Genomic DNA, 22,384 nt, shown 5'->3' on the forward strand with positions numbered 1-22,384 from the left:
TGACATTGACGGCTAAAAAGGCTTTTACCCTCCATGGAGCGTGAACATGATGTCCGTACACCGACCAATCACAAGCCAGTTACCATAGCAACCTATATTTTTAAATGTTACCATTTAAAAAATTATTGGATTAGATTAATATGATTGATTAAGTTAGATTAAAATGAGAAGATTCACTATCAGATTTGCAAATTTTTTTTTTAAATAAATGTTCTTATTGGTCGGAGCCTTCCAATAGCCCCAGGAGGTTGTGCCCTTTCGACAAACGTCAACGAACTGTCAAAGCTTAAAAAGCTCGACAAAACAAAATGGCTGCGCGATACGCGAAAGCTCACACACTTTTGTTTGTATGAATTTTTCGAAAAAACCCTTTTTATCCTGTATTTTTTTAAAAATTTACAACAGAAGGTGGTACTAAATGCTCTCAAATAACCGGGCTAGAAAGTATCGGCTTTATTAGTGTTAGCTTTTATTCAAAAACTCGATTATCTGGTGTGGTTTTGTGTCAATGCACTTGTGCCAGTGAATGTACTGTAAATTTAAAGGTAAGTAAATATTTTTTTTCTATGATTTTTGTTGATGTTATTAAAAGCATTACTATCCTATGATGTTAATTGAATAGTATTTTAGTAAAGAATTTAAAAAAGCATAAATAACAGTATTATATTGAGTTTTTTATACATAATCTTTTATTTATTTAATCATAGCCACTTTGCTTTTTTGAAATATTGATTTAAAAATTGTCCTTTAAATATTCAAATTCCAGCAGTATAATTACATAAATCAATTTGTCAACCATCAAACATTTTATAAATACCATTATTTCTCTATTAATAATTTTTAAAATTCACTTTTTTTTAAATGTAAAGTTACATTTTTAAAATAGTCAAATTACCAATAGCTCTGACAATACAGTTACTTACTATATTTACAGTAGACTGTATTTACAGTATGTATATCGACAATAGAGAACTTGATCAATCAACACAGATCATAAAGTTCACTAAATTCAATTTTTAAAAGTCAAATATTCTTTTCAAAATAGAGCATAACACTTTTAGACCAATGGGTTTAATTAAATTTTATGATAGGATGAACAGGAATCTTTTGAATTTATAAATAATTGGCAAAAATGTTACCAACTTCTAGGGGTGATAGAAAATGTAAAAGAAAAAGAAAAGTTTGTATGAACATGGGTCCGAAACTGCTTTGCCAGGGAGCTAGAGCTCTTTGAAGATAAACTTTAAAAACTAGTTTTTGTTTTAAAACTTCAGAACTATTTTAGTTACCACAACCTATTGTGGGACATAAATTATTGTTAGTATGTTTATTCTTTTGAACTAAATAAAAATAATTTTAACCAGGAGTGTGGAAACCAGGGGGATATTTGGTAAATTTAACCCCATTTCTCTAAGACTTCAATTTCTGCCCATTTGGGTAACAGATTATGATGCTCCTATGCCTTTTGCATATAAAAGGTGCTCTCAGCGAAAATTGGTAAATATCACTGTTTTTGTAAAAATTGACTAAAAGTAAATTAAGATACAGCACCAATACCCCCCATTGGTTCGCACACCCCTGGTTAAAATCATTTTTGTTTAATAGGTTAAAAGGGATAAAGTTACTAACAATAATTTATGTCTCAAAATTGGTTGTCGAATTTTGACTTAAGATACTAATTCTAATTAATAAATTAAAACTTGAATATTATTACTTGAGGATAGATTACTTGTTGTATTTTTAAAATTCTAACTATAACAAATTAAACTAAAACCACTTATCTATATTATAGAGAGTTAGATATAAGTTTTTAGATAACATGAATACCGTTGCTCCACTTGGAACTTGTTGCTAAATGTGCTTGACACAAGGCTTTAAAAAAAAACTATAACAAATTAAGAATAGTGAACACCCCATATCCCCATATATATTTCTTATGTTCTACCATGCTTAGAATATACTTCCATTTATTGCTCAATACTAATTTATTAGGAAGATTATTGACTGTCTACCTGAAGGAGCTAAGATATGAGTACAGTTGAAAATTGTTTGGTCTTTAAACTTTAAAACACCAAGGATCATGTAGTTAGTTGGGCAGTTGTTGTTTTCACATAAACTGGTTAATGGAAATATTATCTCTTAATTACCATTCTCTGAGCTAAATAAATGATTTCTTAATAGTTTTGCTGAGAATAATTAGTATAATCACAAAATCATACATGTATTGTATTAAGAGTATTAAACTGTTCAATGCTATAACCAATATGGTTGAATTACTCATTAATATGCTGTTCACATTGCTGCCCTTAAAAAGCTTTAGAATTGATTTTTGTGAGGGCTTTTAAATTAGGAATTCTGAAAGATGCTCTGAGTTGTCAACTGAGAAAGTGCAAATATTATTTTTTTGGCTGTCAAGTTGTTTCACTTGTAAAGATAATTTAACAATTGTTAAATATTTCCTCTTTATCTACATTTTCTCTTTGTAATATCAACATAAAATCAATGAACAAATATTCCCTTTCACTTACATGTAAACAGATATTAAATAAATCTCCCTCAACTTTGGTATTTTATCATTAAGGATGGTTCCTATTGTATATAAAAAAATGTTTTTATTACAGTAACTATTAATTTGCTAATATCTCCTTAAGCTATTGATTACGTGAATCTTATAGAAATTTTACTGAAAACCTTCATTAAACTACTATAATGAACAAGATAAAGAACTGTATCTGTTGGGATAAAGAACTGTTACACAATATCCTATAATTAAAGCTCAGAGTAACAGGATTACGGAAACAGTAATTAAGATAAGGAAAACATGATGAACATTTTGGAACATCAACATTTATTGATCATAAAACTTTAAATAGGATGTGCAGATTTCAGTGGGATGGCCTGGATAGCCCTATCTGATTCATATTAAGGTGCTTGAGCTGGGACATAAAAATCTACCCTATAAAAATGTCGTAAATTAAATCTTTAAGGTTATAACTTTACTGCTAGCTGAAGCTAAATGTTTTTTATGGCATAGACGCATTCCTAAATCACAATTTTGCATGAAAGCGATCACATCCGCAGTACTCTTTGTAATGTAGATATATTTTTTAAGTTCTTTCTTTAATATAATTTTGGTTTTGTATGTCTTATTTTTTAACCATGTGATTTCTGTAATAATTTTATCTGTAAATTGTATTTGTCCTTTTAACCTATTATTTTAAAATGTATATCTTTTTTTAGTTTAATTTTTTTGCCTTTGACATATGTGATACACTTGTTGTAAGTAACATGAATAAACTATTCTATTCTATTTTAAGCCGTGTAACTATTACATATATATAATTTATTTAAAAAAACCTCTAAAAATCCAAAACGTTTAAAAATATAAAACCCTATCCCCTGCCTACTGACTATAAAACCCCAAACAAGGTCGGCAGTAAAATACACTTTGTAGGTTTTCTTTATGTTACAAATTTGATGACTCACCTTAGTGTTTCAGGAATAGAGGTGAACATACGGCCGATACGGTGGTTGGGCTCTGGCATTCCGCTTTGTTTCCATAATTAACGAGAAAAGGGGGAGAGCGAAAAGGGATCAAACACTTTAAATATGAGAAGAGATACATTAAATATAAAGTTAAATGGTTGGGGGAGTGTAAAAATGGGGTAAATGAATGATTGATCAGTCCAAACGATGCATTGTGATTGATCGTTGTGCATTATAACATTATTTATTGAACAGTGATTGATGGGGATTTGGATCCCATGTTTTGGAAATTGTGTAATCAGAGGATAATTTGATTGAGATTATTGAATTGATTTGTCATTTTTTAGGGCCTAGATTTATAATGGAATTCAGATATAAAATAATATCACTTGGATATTACATTCTTAAAAACAATCCTACTTTTTATTTATTTATTTTAATTATTGAATTACAGTATCAACAGCCATAGAAACCAATTTACAGATACCACCTATAATATGTGAATGAAATCCAATCCAAATATGATATTAGCATATAAATGTACAATGCACAATGCACCTAATAAAAAGTTTTAAATATTTCTTGTCTAATGTCAATAATTTCTGTAAAATGCCTTAAATTTGTAATAGCAATATCAAGGTCAGAGGCATAAATATTAAAATAATCACACATTCTATATATTGGTGAGTTCTTGTATATATATGTATTTGTTCTAGGACAATCAAGATGAAAATTTTTTCTTTGTCTGGTATTACCAACATTAATGAAGAATGGCAGCATTGCCATAATTTGAGGAGCATCAATCTTATTTATTAAAATTTTCTAGATTTTTTAGGCAGAATATTTAACAGATTAAATATTTTCAGAAGCAAATTGTGGTTATAACCTTGTTCAGGATAATGTCCAAATCTCACAAAAGACATATATTTTTAAAATTTCCGGTGTACACCCTGTATGGTTGTAATCCAGACGTCATATTCTGGCGACCAAATTATGCTTCCATATTCTAACTTTAGTAAAACCAGACTATCAAACAGTTTTAAACACTCAACATTAAAGTTTTTGGTAGTAATGTGATCAGTAAATGCTAAATTACTGTCAACAATTACACCTAAATCATTTTCATTGCTGGAATGTTGAAGCTGGGTACCGCTAATATTGTAGCTATAATTAATTATATTTTTGTGTCAATGTCAGCGACATTGCTGAACACTTTTTATTATTGAAATGAAATGAGTTTGTATTGCACCAATCAACAACCCTATCTAAATCATTCTGCAGAGAGATGCAATCACCTAGAGAGGTAAAAATCATCTGCAAAAAGTAGTTTTTGTGAATCAATAGAAACAGAAGCAATCTTATTAATTATGTCAACGAAAAATAACAGAGGTCCCAAATTTGAACCTTGGGGAACGCCTGAGGTACTAGTGTAAACATCAGACCTGGCGCCCTTAACCTCTACATACTGTTGTCTATTTTCTAAATAGGAAGAAATTAACTGAATTAAATCTGTAGTTACATTATTTTCATAAAGAGATGTTATTATTATGGAATGTCAAATCTTATCAAATGCTTTCTCCATGTCGGTATATATGACATCAACCTGTTTTTTTTATTATTCAAAGCATTGTGAACAAAACAAACAAACTTTTAGAGGGCACTAGTACTTTGAATAATCAACAAGAGAAGCCCTTTTTTTTAAGTTAAACCATCTGATTTCAATATTTCCAGGTTTTCACTTAAATTGTAAAAACCTGCCTTCATGGAATCAATGAATTATTACAGGCTTCTATTAACTTCTATGTTTGTTACTCATAATGGATTATTTTAAGGAGCTGAAAAACACCTTGACTTCAATAAGGCTTTTGACAGTGTTGACCATCTGAGAAACCAATGGCATAAGGTTTTAAATAAATGTACCGAGACAACTTGACTCTCAATGGCTTGTAATGGAGACAGAAGTGATGTATCCAAAGAGGAAATTGGAGTTTTATGAGAAGTTCTGTTCGCTTATTATTTAATTAAGTATCTTATTACAGATGGGTGTGTATAGAGACAGATTGTAAAATCAATGGATTGTGTTTCTTCTAGACTGAACTATACCTTCCCTTCAATAAGGCTTTTAACTAATATCATAAGGCATGATTCAAGTTATCTTGATGACTTAATAATGGTAGCTGAGGTGATGATCAGCAATTTGGTGTCCTATAATAAAATAAATAGCAATTCTATATGTTCCCTTGGCCTTTTTATTATATACATGACTTTCTTACTAGACAGAGGTGCGATTGGATTTCTTCAAAAGCTTTCTCAGATCCCGGACTAATAAAGTAACCCCCCCGCAACAGCTTTTACGACTAGGGGGTCAAATTATGAACCGAATAGATCGAACACCGGTAAGGGTCGATAGAAAGAGACGGTTTTCACATCGAAGAGACAATATCACCTTCGAAAAACAATAGACCGTGCAATACTTGAAGGGCTTCGGCTTTTTTTTATGTAACTCGGGATGACGCTTTTGTTATTCGCATCGCAAGCGCGATTTTTAAGCACCAAGAGCGTTGTAGTCTTTGAGGATTTTTTGAGTGGTGCAGCGTATAGCGCCGGAGTGTGTGTGTGTGTGAGGTTTTGTGTTTGTCTTGTCTTTTAGAGGTTTTTTTTTGCCTGGTAGGTTATTGTTTCTTTTTGATGATTTGGTGTTTTTTTTTTTGAATGGTTGAAATGCATTGTTTTAATTACATTTTGTAGGAGTGGGGTTCCGATGGAAGTATTGGTGGAGTAATTCTTATACAGTGATTGAGGGTTACATACATCTCATGTAATCTTCAATGTCACAAGCGCTCGTTACTTATTTATTTTTAAATAGATGGTCAAGAGTTTTCCTGACTCTCCAATAAAATTAAAACGTTATGTATTTGCAATTTTCTTAACATAAATACATCTATTTATAAATATACACTAGAATTCCTATGTAACATTTGTGACATTTCATGAACATTTATTGTTTCTATTTTAACTTGCATTTAACTTTTTTCTTTGTTAGGGAACTGCATTTACTTTTATATACATACATATTGTGATTTGTACTACGAAAAAATAAATTGCCATATTAACGTAATAGCTATACCTAAATAAGGTTTGTTTTACGAAAATCACAATAGCTTACTGTAAATTTCGAAAGAAAGTACAAAATAATTTAAAATAATGGTTAAATAAAATCGAGTATCTTTTAAAGGACGCCAATGTCAATCGCTCACATCTCACATTCTGACCTCCATCGGACCTACTAACTCGCAATAAGAACACTGAACCTTAGAGCGTACCCATGTAGGTTTGCGACGTGAAAACTCTCGTTGCCATATTACCTGCACCCATGGGTAATATGGCATCTAGCTCAGGGTAATATGGCAACATGTTTTCGTTATGTAAAAATTAGGAATTAGGAGTTTATTTTAATAAAAAATGCTAATGATCCCAAAAACATAAATTTATTTCTAATATAAACATAATTAAACATAATTCTTTTTTTCTAAAGAAGTCAAATACAAAACATGAAAACTTATTAATATAATTCCTGGTGGCTACTAGTAGATATCCTCTAATTTAACTGTTTCTTTAAGCAAATTCGGATAATGACGTACATTCTTCGCAAAATCTGTCAGATCTCGTACATATCTCATGGATCTATTTCATACATGTCACGCACTGAAGCCAATCGCATTTGGTACCTTTTTTGTCGTAAAATGATCCATGACATTGTGCGCAAAATTCTGATTCATCAATATCGACTTCGGATTCGTCGCTTTCCTGCGTTACTACTTCTGTTTCGGTATCTGACGAAGAAGGGCTTGGTAGTTCTTTCGTTTTCTTCTTTGGTATCCCGGTTTTCTTCGTTTTCTTAATATTTTGTATTTTTTTCCGTTTTGTTTTTTGTTTTAATTTTCTGTTCTTTTCTTCTTTCTTTGCCCGTTTTGCAGAAATTGTTTCTGGTGAAGCCTCGAACTGGAAAATACAAAGTTATATTCTGGACAGAACTTTCATTATTTTTGGACAACCAGGCCATCAGAGCATGAAGCACAATATTGTTTTTGTTCTGTCGTGCGCATCCGTCACAAAACAATCTAACGTTTTTTTTTTTACCACAAATTCGAATGTTTTTTTCAAGAAAGTCTAATAAGGCTGAAGATATTAAGTGATCCCCTACCAGCCTGATCTTCTGTCCATGTATAAAAAAATGGTTCTTTGGAGGATTGGTCAACAACACAGAAACAGTAAAAACTAATTTGACGAGAATAAAACGCTTGCAGGATCGGTGTCTTTGGTAAGGGCTGTACTTGTTGCAAATCAAAACAATACGTTATCGTATTTTCGTTATCATCTTTACGTAGCAGAGAATAGAATGCAGCTGCTCTCATTTTATGCACTCTTTTCTCCAGCTGCAATTTATTTTTGTTCGCAACATCTTTTTCACTTTTTATTTGTAGTGATAGCCTCGTGCAGTATGTATAAACATCGCAAGCAGGCGATTTAAAACCAATGTTAAATTGTGAAAAAATTCTCTGAAACATTGTCCTAGACACCTGAAATTCAGGAGCAATAGATGCGTTATAGATTGCACGCAGCTTATTTTGCGTCAGTTCACTATGCAAATAAATCCGTACAGACTTTTTTCTATTATAATGTGATTCGCTACCTTTTAAATTTTCTATGAACTCTTGCACTTTTTCCTTTTTTTTAAATGATTTATGGCCAACACGATCACCTCATCTTCTTTCTGCAATTCATTAATTTGCAAAGGTTATTTAATCTATTATTTTTTAAACAAGTCAAATGCATAAATAATTTTTTACACACAGTCTGCGTTGGCACACAATATTTAACGTTAAACGAGTGAGGTTTAACTCGACAATTTGTAAACTGCTAAAACATGGCAGACAAATATCTTATGGCACGCTTTTGCAGTACAACTAGTACTACACTGAATTGAATAAGTAGGTCGAAGATTTTCCTCAAAAATAAACATCATATCTTAGGTGTGAATCAACCAAAGCATAATAAGCATTCTTGACGACTTGCAAAACAATCTGATTCTAAAAGAAACTAGAAACAACTTCAATCTACCATCGAAAACCAATTCCAAAAATTTAGTTGAATCTGTTACAGTAAGAGACTGTACACCCAAGCAGACATATAAAATACCCTTAAATTATAAAACATTTGTTTTTGAAACATTAAATGACAATAAATTAAAATCGTACCTTTTTTTAACATTTGCCAAACCTGATTAACAAAGTTAAATATGTGTAGCAAATTTAAAGGAAAATCAAAAATAATTAATTTCTTTTTATTTCGTCCAGGCATTTGAAGTAAAAATTATAAATTCAGGCATTAAAATAAAATACAAAAAAAAATTAGCAACATTTTATTAGTATTTTTAGCACCATTTTCAAATTTGCAGGCATTTATGGCCAAAATTTATAGAATATTAAAATTTCTTTCAGGCATTTAAAACTGATTGATTTTTTTAATTTCCTTCAGGAGTTTGTAGCAAAAAATTAAAAATTCAACAAAACTCTTATTTTTTCCAGCCATTTAAATCAAAATAATACAAAAGAAACAAATTTGTATTTCGGACAGGAATTTGTAACAAAATTTCAAACTTCTCATTTCTTTCAGGCATTAAAACAAAACAGTAAAAGGTTTTTGTTTTAAATTTAATTTCTTTGAAAAATTCAGGGCAAGAATTATAAAATATCTATTCAAAGTTGAGTCATTTATTTTAACTGCTTGTAGGACTCGTCTAAAGAAGTTGGTATACCAACAATCACCTATATAATTCTTCGACCCAATCTGTCACAATTATTAGAAGATGTTCTTTCCTCTAAATGTGAGACAGAATATGTGGTTCCTACATAATGGGGCTCCACCACATTTTAGACGAGAAGTTCATATGAACGTCTCAACATCTAAGTACTGAGTTTCCGAATAGATGGATAGGGCACAATGGACCATTTCTTGGCCTCCTTTCACCCCGGATTTAACGACTTGCGATTTTTTTTGTGGGGCTATTTAAAAAAGTTGGTGTATCATGATGAAACAGCACACAGTCCAGATGCATTTCAAGAGTGTATTGAAAATTCTTGTGATTTAATTTGTGTACACCAGGAATTTATTTTCGAAGTTTGTAAACAGTCAAGTTTAACATGAGGACGATTTTGAACAATTTTTGGTAAAAATCGGTTATTGTAATAACGAAAATAATTTTTCATAATGTGAAGGAAGGCTCTTATTAAGCAACTTTTATGTAGGTGGTTTTTGGGTATATTAACTTCTTTTGACGAAAATAACTCAACTTTCAAAACACCTTGAATATGTAAGAATATTCCATTTAAGGGAGTTTACATAGATTTTATGGGGTGCCCTCTATTTTATGAGATAATTGGAAATTGCGAAATAACAGCATTATTTAACTACTTTAGATAGAGAAGAAAACTAATATGAAAGCCGTTAAAGCAACAGTTTTGAGCCGACTTCACAGCGAATAACAAACAATTTCCTTCATTTGCACAAAAATCCTTGAAAACGCCACATGCATATTTCCAACTGATTAATTTACACGAGAACAAGATAACGAAAAACACTCGAAAATGTTTTAGAACCCTTTTCATGTATTTCCCGGCCGGTTGATAGATAGCGTGAGCGTGAATATATTTTTCCGGACAAAAGGAGGGAACAGGCGCGTCGCGACTCCCATAATATTTCCCGCTTTCCAGAATCCCCGACTTTTAGGGATATTCGGTGGACGCAAACCGTTCCGTTCGCACATACCCGTAATACGTATCCAGGATTTTCGATATTCGAATTTTTGAGGTACGATGTTTCCGGTTTTTGGACCGTTGGGGATCGCTTGTTAGTGGTTTTCGACATTTGGGCAGCCCATAGGCTATTCGTTCCGGTTGAAAGCCATAAATATATCGTATTTTGGTAATTGGGTTTGAAATTTCGGTAAGTGCATTTCATTTTTACATTGGATATTTTAGTTGTAAAGGATCATTTATCTTTATGTTAAAAATGATAGATAATTGGTTTTCTTAATAAAAGAACTATTAATTATACACGTTTCGGGAAAGTAAATTTATAAAAGTCAAATACATACAAGAAGCTTCAGAAACTTCTATATGCACTTTTTGCATTCACTTTAAAGGATTTCTTAGGTTATGTTAAAGGAGTAGCAGCCCATGGTTTTATAGGGGCTTAAGGCATATAAAGAACGTGTTATTTAAATAATTTTTCATTTTATTACAAGCGTTTGACGTATTTTTTTATATTTTTCAGTTATTTGAAATTATTTCTCATCTTTTTCATACGCTGGGTTTATTTGTAATTTTTCTAAGAATTTTTAATTATTTGAAGTATCTTTTGAAGTATTTTTTTTGTCATCTTTTGAGTCATTTGCATGGGGTCGTGTTTCTAGGGACTTAAAATAATTAATAATTTTATTCCAAACATTTGACTTAATTTTCCACGGATTTCAAACGATTTTTTATCTTTTTGAGGCTCTATTTCTAAGGATATTAAATTATTTTTCGTTTATTCCAAGCATTTCAAAGTAATTTTTTTCCCAAGCATTTCCTTTATTTGTTTAATATTTTTATGGACTTGAAATGATTTTTTTTACATGTGCCGCAATTTCCTATGTTTCTAGGGATTTGAAATAATTTTTAATTTTATAATACGCATTTTTTTAAATCAGTTTTCTGAACACGGGAAAAAGTATTAGTAAGTGGCAGATCGAAGTTTATAATTTATTTCTTTAAAACCCATTCATCAATAATTGCGGGAGCCTTAACAACCCAGTTTTCCTTAGGTTTCTACATTTTTTCCCAACACTACATTCATTTTTTTAAACTTATTTTCTGGAGCTATATCTAGGACTTCTAAGACCTTTTAAAAATTCCTCCAATATCCTTATTTTTTATATTATCTCTGAAGAGTTTTTTTCCTTTTCCAAATGCCCTAGTCTGTGTGCCAGTCTTAGTCACGTTTCAAAACAAATGTTGCTTTTCGAACCTCTAATTGCTCAACTAGAGGAAAAAATATATCTCTGTTTTTACTTTTATTTCTTGCATTCCCTATAATATCTATTTCATTAAATATAATATTGCAGCGTTTGTTCCCGATCATTAGGTGTGAATTAAACCAATCGAAAATAGTTAACTAATTTATTTACACTACGAAAACATGATACTAAACGACTACTAAAAATATGTATTTTTACTGTACTTTTATGTCTGATTTCAATCTCGCGCCAATATTTTGAACTTTACTACACTGACCACTGACTTGCATCGGCCATGCGGCTCCTTATATACTCGGCAGAATGCTGTTCCGGAAGATTCTCGGCAATCTTCGAGACGTCGTGCAGTGTCCCACTTGTGTCATTCCGGAATGACGGAGTCAACTGGTTTCTCGGTGTTTACATATTTTTTGTGTGCACATTTATTTTTGATGGTATGCTTTTCAGTATTTCATATATTTGCTCTGTAGGGATTACGGTATTGGGCTTCCTCAATTTGCTTTTTTCTTCTATAATATTGTGGGACTTCTTAGTTGTTGTTGGTCTTCTTATGGACACTTAGTGTCAGATCTGATTCTTTTGTTTGGAATATTTTCATGTTACATTTCTTGTTTCTTAATGAATGCCTGAAAGATGACACGGATGCAGAAAAATGACTCTAAAAACCTGAAAATTAGGATTTCGAACCCTTCTGTTGCTGATATCTGACGGAACTATTTTCTTTAATTATTGGCTTATTAAGTCCCTTTTGTCTCGATCAAAATAATTTTTACTATTATGTTGTTTCTTTTTAATATTAATAAAATATTTTTATGTGGTTTATGGTATAGGTTAATGATAATTAATAAATCTGTTAACTTACGCAACACCGACAGTTCAGACGGACAATATCCTAATTGGGGGGGTATTTCTATAATCAAAAAGAATTTAATTTATATCTTTTTTATCTTCAATCCTTCAGTCTGTTTGCTACGTTTAACTTGCCACTTTGACTGAGGATTACGAGGACTAGTAATAATATTATTGAAATTTCAGTCTCTTGAAAATTGCCAAATTGTGATTGTTGTTGACAGAAAGCTGACTCTAAAAACCTGAAATAAAATGAAAGATTTTGTGGAAATTCCTCCAAGAAAACACTGGTTAAAGTCATCATGTTTCCGAAGCTTTTAGAGGAATTTTACAAAAACCTGGAAGAAACTGAAATTTACTTTAAATGCCTGGAATAAAATAAAAAATATATTTCCATGAAGAAAAATTACTATAAATAAAATGGATATAAAAAAATTACTCTACAAACTTGAAATTAAAAAAAAAATTACTTCAGTTGCCTGAAAGCACACACTGGAAATCGGTTTTATGTGTTCAAGATATTTGAAATAATTTTATGTTAATTCCTGCAGTTTCTTCTTCCATAATAGATACTGTTGCAAATAAATAATTTTTTTGGTGAAAAATGCACAACTCTTCGAAATTCAATGTTACGACGACGAATTTGCATTAATTATGTATAAAAACTCATCTAAAATTAAAATATCCCATTTTACCTCCTTTCTGAGACTTTAAATTAAGACCCTTTTGCATAATTTCAGTCAAGATTGACCTCTCTAAGACTGAATACCCTTTTGTGTTCGACAACTATCTCAAATCTTCCAATTTCCACTATACCAGTTCTCACTTTAATCGCTTTGGGTTCTACAAAACCGATGGAGCGGCATTTCAGCATAAATTAATTTTTTTCATCTGGTATACGAAATGGGGCGTGATTAAGCCACTAACTTCTGATAGGTTAAGCTCGTTTATAATTGCCTTTTTTTTTTAAATACACCAGAACGTTAAACCTCATAACTATTTTATTATAAATAAGCAAGGATACACATTGATTATAATAATGGGGATTTTTGTATAACTTCATTCATTTTACGAGCGATGACATAACGGTTTTGTCTTTATGGCATTCCTGAAACTTTCAGATTCAGTAAAGGTTTAAAGATTATGGCTTTATCTGATTTTTTGCATAATAAATATCGTAAATTAAGTTGTAACTGGTGGGCGACCAGCTCGTTAACCCAATGAATTTAACAGCATTTTGGACTTTTAATTTAAAAGAAATGCATACATTAGGAAGAAAGATAATACAAGATATCGTGATAGTCCTGACTAGTGATGTAAATTTACCGGTAATTTAAAAATCGGTAATATTAGGGTAACATTGGTAATTAATAAAAAAACTGCTTTTTAAGTAATACAAGTTTTTTTAAACTAGTCAGAATGGACTACGTAATAAAGTCGGTAATGATAAATTATCCTCATCATCTGATTCTTATTTCTCTTTCTTTTATTCTTCGATATCTTCTTTTTCCATTTCTTTCTCAGTAGCTTTTACTACTCTTGAATGATCTTCTTCATTTAGTAAATTATAATTTTGGACATTGTAAGTTGGTTTTCCGGCCCGTTTCTTCTTTGCCGATTAATAAATCCTTAAGTACTAAAGCTTGCTTCGATTGCGACAGTTGACGAGGGTAAATTTGAAATGTCATTTTAGAAGTGGAGAAAATTCCTTAGCAAAAATATTACCACCTCTAATTTTGTATTGTGCGAGTCCTTCCATAATAAGATCTACTTGTATTCTTCAGATGACGCATGGCAGTTTCATAATTGCAACTAAATATTCATAAACTTCCATTAAATTTTCATTTAGAGATTGACTGAAACAAGTCACAGAGGTTGCATCTATTTCGAACCAAAATTCGTTTTGAAGGACAAGTCTGAACTGTATTTGATGAAATCAACTGATAAACTTTTCAATGAATGTTTAGGGTTCAAAATGAATGTAAAATCTGAAATTACGTTCTTTCAAAAAGTGTTCCACCAGAAGGTCTAGATCGTGGCGAATACAACCATAATTACTAATGTAATCGACCTTGCTCCGTTGGCAGTGCCAATAACTAGAAAATTTTCAGCTTTCGTCATTTTTTTAATTTCTGAGGCCAAAAATGTGACTAAACGTCTGTTATCTTCACTATGTACTGATTTATAAAATACTGGAAGAGGTATTATTAGAACACAATTAGATATAGTCATTTTTGCAAATTGACCACCCATTTGTAAGGTTAAGATAAGTGCTTCACTATTTTTTTTTAAGGAAACTGCAGTGTACTCCGAGTTAACAACTGGTAACGAGAGGGTGGTTTATAGGCGCATCTCATTATTTTGAGTACATCTAACCATAATTCTTTCGCTGTTATATCGAACGGGGCTTCGAGACTGACATATATTACAAGTACTTCATCGATCTTGTTGTTTTCTTGACACGTTATCAAAATCAAACGAAGAAATTGTACCCTGTGATGCTTTAGAAATACTTAAACCTGATGAAGGCACTGGCCTGACTAGTGAAGCAATTTCTGAGTCTATGTTCTTGCTGAGAGGTAGTTTCAGGATGAGTAGTATCACTATCTTCTAATACCTCGGCTGAACTTAGCGTGGTCTTATAGTTACTACCGGAAACATTTCTTACAGGGAATTTCACTTTCATTTCATTACTTTGACGCATTTTAGCAAATTTTGGAATTATCTGGAAGAATTTCTTTTAAAGGAGGTTTTACAATATTTACAGGAATCATCACACTTCGGCCTAAACATATTATCGCAACTACAAAATAAACATCATGCATTTTGGGAAGAGGCCAACTTAACAACTCACTAGTTCAAATATCACGTAATACACTTCATTTTGCATGAAGAAAACTAATAGAAGTACATATTGAGAAAACTTACAAGAAAAAAGCAACTTCCAGAATGGATATAATTAAACCAAAGAACTATTGATTCAGGAAGAGGGTTACAGTGCTAGAGGCGAGATAGAAGTTAAAATTCAATGACTCGAAATACAGAATGAACTGCTGCTGCTGGTGATGAAGCAATTATAAGTTTTCAGTACTTAAAAGTTATGCTCCTGCTACATTTAAGATAATAATGGCGAACCTCTAAAAGGCAAATTTGTAAAATCTCCAGAAGACATTCAGGGTCTATCTTAAACTAAAATTGAAGTTGAGCTGCAGGATGGTCAGAGAGAAATATGTACCTGGAAGTTTTCTTGTAGATTATATTATAGGCCAAACAAGATTTATAATTAAAAGTATAATAAATTTTATTCTAATTATTTGATCCATTTTTTTTAAATTATTTTGTATCTTTTCCATGTTTTTCGAATTATTTTTTTATCTCTTCTGTGTGTTTGCGACTTTTTGAATTTTTCTTGTTCAAAGATTAGTGAAATATTAGGCGAATAAAGCCGACTCAAAATTTTAATACAAGTAGGAATAAGAATGAAACAAGTAGGAAAAATAAAAGTGTGTCAATGGAAGACGAGCAAATCAACATAAAAATAAAAAGATATTTTCTATAAATTGGTGAAAGAACTTTCGGTTTTCATGTTATTTTAAAGTATTTGACGTAATTTTTTATCTTTTTCAGAAATGTAAATTTAGTTTTCATGTTTCAAAGTTTAATGAGTCGTTTTTTATATTGTCTAGGAATTTGAAGTAAATTTTTCATCTTCCAGGCATTGGAACTAACTTTTATATCTTTTAGTCATTTAATGAATTTTTTCATTCTATTACAGGCATTTAGATACATTTTTATATTCCAGATAGAAATTGGTAATAATTTGTCATGTGTTTTAGAAATTTCAAGAAATTTTATTCCATTTCCATTTTAATTTGAAGTCCATTTAAGTTTATTCCGAGAATTTCAAGATATTTTTCTTCCAGGCATTTAGAGGCATTTTTATATTCTACGCAGAAGTTGGAAATAATTTGTCAGGTCTTTTAGGAATTTGAAGACATTTTTCATTTTATTCCAGACATTTGAAATCAATTTCAATTTATTCCAATTAATTCCAAGTATTTAAGATATTTTTTCCTTTAGGCGCTTAGAACCATTTTTATATTCCGGGCAGAAATTGGAAATAAATTGTTATGTCTTTCAGGCGTTTGGAGGAATTTTTTATTTTATTACGGGCATTAGGAGTAATTTTCAATTTCTTTCAAGTATTTGCAGTCATTATCATGTTTGCTCTATCTAAAACTTTTGGGGGATTTTTGGTCTAGATCTGTTTCAAAAATTTGCCATATTTTTCTAGAAATGTAATTTTTTTCCATGTTATTTTTTATGTCTCCCAAGAATTTCACGTCATTTTGAAATTAAAGGATAACCCGCTTCATTTTTTTTCATGTTTTTCTGCATTCAAAAGTCTGGAAGAAAAATGCAGAAAAATCGTTATATTAAAGACGTCCTCCTCTCACTCGAAACAATAGCCTTCAGTCAGATCTGTCACTTTTTTCCCTCGCTTTTGACGAAGAATTGAAATTTCTAACATGACTTATTTTTTTTCTCGATTAGGGCGATATTTTTCCGTCGACGTAGAAATTATTAATCCATTTTTTGACAAAATTGTGATTTATCTGCCAAAGTTTTCTTCCTGTTATACATCAAGCATAAAATTTCAAATGACTTGTCTCCACTGTTAAATTATCAGAATTCAATGCCTAAATCCTGAAACCTCATTAAGTGCCCACTCAATTCCTTCATTTCTGGTAAGGGAATAAATAAATATTTACAAGATTCCAGGAAGAAAATTATTTTTACAGGTTTCCATTATGAAAATGAAAAACGATTACAGCATTTAATCTACCATAATAGATGGAGACCGGAAGTGAAACACATTTGCAATTACCTTGCCCTAGAAATGTAATTTTAATGACTTTCTGGAATATTTTCCATATAACCGCATGAAATTTCATGGGAAATATGAAAAATTCTATTTTAATCTCGGCCAATCCCGTCTATCGGTATCACAAAAAAATAAAAACCGAAAGAAAAAAGGAATACTCGCCAATAATTCAGCCTTGGTTGCGAATAAAATGAACCGCAAATACAATCAATTTTCCGAAGGCGCTCTGGAATTACCCATCTCACTGTATAAAATTTCCATCAGTTTTAGTGGCCGATGCATTCTTCTCGTGACAGCGAGAGAGGGTATTTTTCGCTGCACGGCAGAATTAATGAAATGTTTTAGAAGAAGAGAAAACGCTTTCTGGGTCGTTTGCTAATTAGTTACGGTGGAAGAGAAACGGGACTCTTATAGGAGCAATGCGATTAGAGGAAATAATATTGGAAAACGCGTCACGATTTTTTAAGAAAAAGCACCCTTTTTCTTATGGAACTCTTATTCAACACTCACATGTCGGTAATGATCGATCTGCAATTTTAGAAAACCTTGACTTAACGCAAAAAGCTCCTATCTCACCAACAAATTCAAATAGTCGAATTAACGCGATTAGATGCTTTCAATCGTTTTTTTGCAAAATTGTATTCCGAAAATAAGTAATTCGTTTAATGACTTAATATTAAATAAAGATATACTATTAAAGTTCACCTAGTATTGCAAATTTGTTTAACTTTCAAGAGAGATCAGATTGAAAAAGTAACATCTAAAAGTCAACCTCCACGGGTGCCGATGGCATTGGTGTTTAAATGATTTCATTATTTTTATTAATATTTCTCTACTTAGTTAATGGTCAAGTAGAGTAGCTATGTAAAGCTAAACTTCGCCTTTTTTTGTCAAACAATAATAAAGACATTTATTATTATTATTATTATTATTATTATTATTAGAAATTTAGACAATTGGAATGTTTCTGCACTAGTGTTGTTGGACTATTGCAAAGCGTTTGATACCTCTCTTCTTTTTATAAAATTTAAATATTTCGGCTTACATTAGTCAGCTGTTGATCTGCTACAGATTTACTTGATTAATAAGCCAAAAGCCTTTGGTGGTTTGATATTTTTGAGTTCATATCTGCTACTTTTTTCTGTGTAAAAGAATTAAAGTAATTATTAAATTTTCTCCATGAAATTCGTTAATTCGTCACTTGATCCTAATTGTTTACGACGATTTAAGTAAACCGACGCCCAAGAATAAACCGCTTAAAAAGTTTTCCTTCCTTCCACTCGACATAAATTGATAATTAAAAAATTGATAAAAAACTCCACCCGAGTTCCGTTGCTCGCGTCGCCCGAAATGAAAATCCAAATAAACCGCCGCACCGACAACTCATTATTTCTTAGAGTAAGTACTAATTTAATCAGGAGGAAGTAAATTGACTCCGAAGTTGGGAGTAAGGAAAGTTTTCATTTTCCTCTCGCTCTGTACACTCCATGAATTTCAAATTGATTTTAATTTAACCTATAGCCTTGTTCTATACTTTCCAGTAATACTAAGGTTTTGAATTATTGAAGTTGGTCTAGGAAGTTCATAGCTGGTTTCTATAAAGGGAGCAGGCAAAAATAAAAGAGTTATGTTTATTATAAAGTTTTATGAATGGCAAGTTCATTAAGACAGCAGTGGTATAAATAAAAAAATTATTAATCTTGATAATTTTCATGCATTTTATGCTCTCTTTTAGTCGAATTTTCAATAAATTAAAGCCCAGTTTGCTCTGATAAAATGACTATACTAAGAAAACTTTCAGCTTAATAATTATTTCTAGGTTACGGCTTGATAGGTTACGGGTGATCTTCACTCTGACCATACTGCATCCAAAACATTCAACTTTTTTGATTTTAGTCTAAGATAGGCATTCAGGGTCTTAGATTATTGAGGATTTGTCAAACATCTTTCCCATTACCACAATACAAATTTTCCACGTCTATCCATTATCCAGCAGCAACAAACTTCCTCTAAGCCTTCTCCTATTTGCTCTCTGTATATTTCCCGATTTTTGAGTCACATACTGAAAATCATTTAAATACTGCTCGGTCTCTCCGCTTTTAAGCCGCCTACCAGAGAGAGAGAGAGAGAGAGAGAGAGAGAAAAGAGTGATAGCTGTCGCTCAACTGCCTGGACGACTGTTTTAGTTTTTAGAGGCATTTAAATGCATTTAACCATCTCAGAGAGAGGAAAAAAATTTGAGAGTCTTTGGAAGTCTGGAAAGAATATTTTTATTTCTTCCAGGAAATTGAGTGCATTTGGTCACATGACAGAGAGAGAAAAGAGGGTGATAGCTGCCACTCAACTGCCTGGACGAATATTTGAATTTTTTTATTCTATGTAGAGCTCATAGATTCGTTCTGTTCGTCCTTTTTTCTGGTATAACTTTAAGATTGTAAAATTTTCTGACATTCCCATTTTTTCTTACTGTTCTTCCTTTTATTAGCGTATTATCCGTTTTTTTATTTATGCCTTTGCTGTCTTTCTTTTGATGCTTCTGTTCGGTTCCTTCGTATTCCTCGGCTTCTTCTTTCATCTGTCACAGCTGGACCTTGTCCTCGATCATCCATTATCTCGTCCAATAACTCGGTCAGGTAATTTCAACCAGGTTTCTTGCTTTAATAACTCAAGATGACAGATTCCAATGAGTGCCCTTTTGGCTCAAAGTCTGGACTGCAGTTTCTGGTTCGGTTGGTATCTTGCTCTAGTCCCTGTGTAATAGATCTCATTCTCTACATGAATACTTCCTACTTTGTCAAAGATTGTTATGCTCTGGTGCAATTCTTTCTTCACTACCTTCATCCTCTGCAAATGGTTCACTCGAACTCAATCTGTTTATGGTGTTACCCCCAGTTGATACAAGCCATAGTGATAAGACATTTGATTATTTTCCAACTCAACAGATATCGTTCTCGCTCCTCCATGTTATGATTTATATGCCTGTTCTTTTTGTTTTAATCAAGCCATGACACATTCTTCAGGGAGTCCCAAGGCAACCTTCAGGTTAATATTTCTTGACTAATGATCTTCACTCTGACGGATTTGCATCTGACATACTTTACTTTTTCAATTTTACTCTAAGATCCGCATTCAAGTTCTTAAATTATTGAAGATTTAAGTCATTTATCATCAAGATCTTTTCCATTTGCACGGTATCATGCTACTTAAAGCAATAAAATGCAAGTTTTCCACATTATCCAGCACCAAACGTCTTTCAATCTTGCCCAAGTTTAGAATATCAAAGATCCAGAAACCAAATCCTGCTATAGCCGTACTTCTTAAAAAGAGACAACGATAGCACGAAACTTATTCTGTAAATCAGTTCATTTAAGTTTAATTTTGATTTCTATCTCGGCTCTAGTTTGCTGCATCTTGATCAACAGCATCTTCAAAAACATAATCCAACACTCCTGCATCCATTGTGATTTAGGTTAATTAGATCCATTCTGGAATAAAATTTCTCAATATTTCTAAGTTTTTCTTATTTTTCTTTATTCACTTGCTCCTTATGCCTTTGTTGTTTTCCTTCTTATGTTTGTTTCTCGATTCTTAGGCGCTCTTCTTCTTGCTGTCACTATTCTTCCTTTTTTCTAGTCCATTTTTCATCTTAGAATCTCTTCTTTTTTTTGCTCGTCTTCTTTTCATTCAGTTTTTCTTTATCCCTTTGCTATCTTGCTTTTTTTCCGAACCGTTTTTCGTGAATAAACAACTACTGTTCCTTTAAAAATCCTTTGTCTGGCAACACCGCTATGCGCGCAAGTGCCCAAACCCAACATTGCGCAGTTCGAACCGACAATCTCGGCGAACAGTGGCTTTATCGCTGTTGCCATCTGATGGCAGAAGTGTTTAATTTCAAGGAATTTATATCATAAAATGTTTTATTCACAAAAGTACTGCGAAAAGTAGGTGTATCCTAACCATTGTTCCTGATAAGGTCTGTTTAACAAAAGAAAAACAACCTAAATTAAAAATTTTCCCTTGAGAGACCTAAAGCAGATATTCCCACAAATAATTCTTAAGTTGTCCTCACTTCTGCTTTTCTTCTTCCTTTCGAGCCGTCATAGGTAGACCGGTTACCGTAACTGATTAGTGGGTTGTTGCCCTTCATTATCTTTTGCAGTTGCTGCAAAAAAAAATACACACATTTGAAGAAGACGGCTCGAAAGTGAAGAAATCATAACGAGTTTTTAATCGTTTTCAGTTTAGGGTCACCTCATCACTCACACTGAATTTTCATAATATTATTATAATCGCTTGAAAATTCTCTGCAACTCGACTAGGCAACGCAATATTTACGACCTCACATAAATTCGTTGGAAATGAAAGGTTATAACGCGGATAATACCCGTTTTAACTGTTCGCACTTTAGAAGAAATATTAAAAAATGCATATTCTCAGAAGAAAGCGAAGCGTTCTAGTTTTATTAAAACGCTTTACAACAACCATTCTGCCGTTGGGTCGTTAAATTCCAAACAGGTTGCATGGTTTGGTCGTAATAGCATGCAGGTCAAAGACTACTAATAGACCTCGTGGTTTATAATGAAGATGGGGCACATGATAATGACCGGGGCAGGTGGCTTATAGATTACAGTGGTTTTAGATAATTTTAGACCTTGGGTGGATATATATAGGGTGCAGGTAGAAAAGATTTTAATTGTTAAAGATTTTAAATAAGATTCATTTTTCTGACATGAACAGGATAGATAATAATCTAATGCCATTATTTGGTTATCGTTTCACCCCCAAGCCATTAACAGGCCCTTTTCGGAAATTACAACAGATCGCTCCATCCCTCGACAAGAAAAGACAAATCTGACACCATTCAAACCCTCCCTCGTTTATCCCTTATACAATATAATAATTAGGTAATGCTCTCCAGGGGGTAATACGCTTGTTTGTTTAATATTGATTTACGTAAGTATTGTAGCCATATATCTACGGTTTGTCAAAATTAAATTTGGCTTACGGAATAGTGAAATTTTTCACATAAATATTATTTTTCCTTTCCCTAAGACTCACTTGGTTCTTATTCGGCTTTACTAATATTT

General features: G+C 32.0%; 1 protein-coding gene across 3 annotated transcripts in view; it reads left to right on the forward strand.

Annotated features, from left to right (window-relative positions):
- Positions 1-290: 290 nt before the first annotated feature.
- LOC126742526 (protocadherin-like wing polarity protein stan) overlaps positions 291-22,384 on the forward strand; it is a 48,110-nt gene continuing 26,016 nt past the window's right edge. For 2 of the 3 annotated variants that reach the window (XM_050449176.1, XM_050449174.1), the window contains exon 1: positions 291-545. The gene's annotated coding sequence lies outside the window, so the exon portion shown is untranslated. Of the gene's footprint in view, positions 546-10,224; positions 10,492-22,384 lie in introns of those variants that run through there. The other variant, XM_050449175.1, reaches the window with a different exon arrangement.

This window comes from Anthonomus grandis, chromosome 11 (genome assembly GCF_022605725.1).
Source record: "Anthonomus grandis grandis chromosome 11, icAntGran1.3, whole genome shotgun sequence".
NCBI lineage: Eukaryota > Metazoa > Arthropoda > Insecta > Coleoptera > Curculionidae > Anthonomus > Anthonomus grandis.